Raw genomic sequence first — 2,500 nt, forward strand, 5'->3', positions numbered from 1 at the left:
GAGCAGCGAGCGGCGGACAGCGAGCGAAGCGAGAGGCAGCACCGTCCCTGCTATACGAAAGCCCCATCCAGCCCTGTGCCACCCGGGGGGTTCCAGGGTGCTGAGATGGCTGACGTTTTGCTCCGCTCACGACGGTCGCCGCGGCACGCAAGAACAGGCCAAAAACTGGCCAAAACAGCCCAAAAACGGGCCAAAACTGGCCATTTTTTGCTGCGCGAGCGAGCGGAGAGCGGCGAACAGCGAGCGAAGCGCGAGGCAGCACCGTCCCTGCTATACGAAAGCCCCATCCAGCCCTGTGCCACCCGGGGGGTTCCAGGGTGCTGAGATGGCTGACATTTTGCTCCGCTCACGACGGTCACCGCGCCACACAAGAACAGCCCAAAAACAGGCCAAAACAGCCCAAAAACGGGCCAAAACTGGCCATTTTTGGCTGCGCGAGCGAGCGGCGAGCGGCGAACAGCGAGCGAAGCGAGAGGCAGCACCGTCCCTGCTATACGAAAGCCCCATCCAGCCCTGTGCCACCCGGGGGGTTCCAGGGTGCTGAGATGGCTGACGTTTTGCTCCGCTCACGACGGTCACCGCACCACGCAAGAACAGGCCAAAAACTGGCCAAAACAGCCCAAAAACGGGCCAAAACTGGCCATTTTTGGCTGCGCGAGCGAGCGGCGAGCGGCGAACAGCGAGCGAAGCGAGAGGCAGCACCGTCCCTGCTATACGAAAGCCCCATCCAGCCCTGTGCCACCCGGGGGGTTCCAGGGTGCTGAGATGGCTGACGTTTTGCTCCGCTCTCGACGGTCACCGCGCAATGCAAGAACAGGCCAAAAACTGGCCAAAACGGCCCAAAAACGGGCCAAAACTGGCCATTTTTGGCTGCGCGAGCGGCGAGCGGCGGACAGCGAGCGAAGCGAGAGGCAGCACCGTCCCTGCTATACGAAAGCCCCATCCAGCCCTGTGCCACCCGGGGGGTTCCAGGGTGCTGAGATGGCTGACGTTTTGCTCCGCTCTCGACGGTCACCGCGCAATGCAAGAACAGGCCAAAAACTGGCCAAAACGGCCCAAAAACGGGCCAAAACTGGCCATTTTTGGCTGCGCGAGCGAGCGGCGAGCGGCGGACAGCGAGCGAAGCGAGAGGCAGCACCGTCCCTGCTATACGAAAGCCCCATCCAGCCCTGTGCCACCCGGGGGGTTCCAGGGTGCTGAGATGGCTGACGTTTTGCTCCGCTCTCGACGGTCACCGCGCAATGCAAGAACAGGCCAAAAACTGGCCAAAACGGCCCAAAAACGGGCCAAAACTGGCCATTTTTGGCTGCACGAGCGAGCGGCGAGCGGCGGACAGCGAGCGAAGCGAGAGGCAGCACCGTCCCTGCTATACGAAAGCCCCATCCAGCCCTGTGCCACCCGGGGGGTTCCAGGGTGCTGAGATGGCTGACGTTTTGCTCCGCTCTCGACGGTCACCGCGCAATGCAAGAACAGGCCAAAAACTGGCCAAAACGGCCCAAAAACGGGCCAAAACTGGCCATTTTTGGCTGCACGAGCGAGCGGCGAGCGGCGGACAGCGAGCGAAGCGAGAGGCAGCACCGTCCCTGCTATACGAAAGCCCCATCCAGCCCTGTGCCACCCGGGGGGTTCCAGGGTGCTGAGATGGCTGACGTTTTGCTCCGCTCTCGACGGTCACCGCGCAATGCAAGAACAGGCCAAAAACTGGCCAAAACGGCCCAAAAACGGGCCAAAACTGGCCATTTTTGGCTGCACGAGCGAGCGGCGAGCGGCGGACAGCGAGCGAAGCGAGAGGCAGCACCGTCCCTGCTATACGAAAGCCCCATCCAGCCCTGTGCCACCCGGGGGGTTCCAGGGTGCTGAGATGGCTGACGTTTTGCTCCGCTCTCGACGGTCACCGCGCAATGCAAGAACAGGCCAAAAACTGGCCAAAACGGCCCAAAAACGGGCCAAAACTGGCCATTTTTGGCTGCACGAGCGAGCGGCGAGCGGCGGACAGCGAGCGAAGCGAGAGGCAGCACCGTCCCTGCTATACGAAAGCCCCATCCAGCCCTGTGCCACCCGGGGGGTTCCAGGGTGCTGAGATGGCTGACGTTTTGCTCCGCTCTCGACGGTCACCGCGCAATGCAAGAACAGGCCAAAAACTGGCCAAAACGGCCCAAAAACGGGCCAAAACTGGCCATTTTTGGCTGCGCGAGCGAGCGGCGAGCGGCGGACAGCGAGCGAAGCGAGAGGCAGCACCGTCCCTGCTATATACGAAAGCCCCATCCAGCCCTGTGCCACCCGGGGGGTTCCAGGGTGCTGAGATGGCTGACGTTTTGCTCCGCTCACGACGGTCACCGCACCACGCAAGAACGGACCATAAACAGGCCAAAACAGCCCAAAAACGGGCCAAAACTGGTCATTTTTGGCTGCGCGAGCGAGCGGCGAGCGGCGAACAGCGAGCGAAGCGTGAGGCAGCACCGTCCCTGCTATACGAAAGCCCCATCCAGCCCTGTGCCAC

The sequence above is a fragment of the Musa acuminata genome, unplaced genomic scaffold (genome assembly GCF_036884655.1).
Source record: "Musa acuminata AAA Group cultivar baxijiao unplaced genomic scaffold, Cavendish_Baxijiao_AAA HiC_scaffold_951, whole genome shotgun sequence".
In the NCBI taxonomy this organism is placed as follows: domain Eukaryota; kingdom Viridiplantae; phylum Streptophyta; class Magnoliopsida; order Zingiberales; family Musaceae; genus Musa; species Musa acuminata.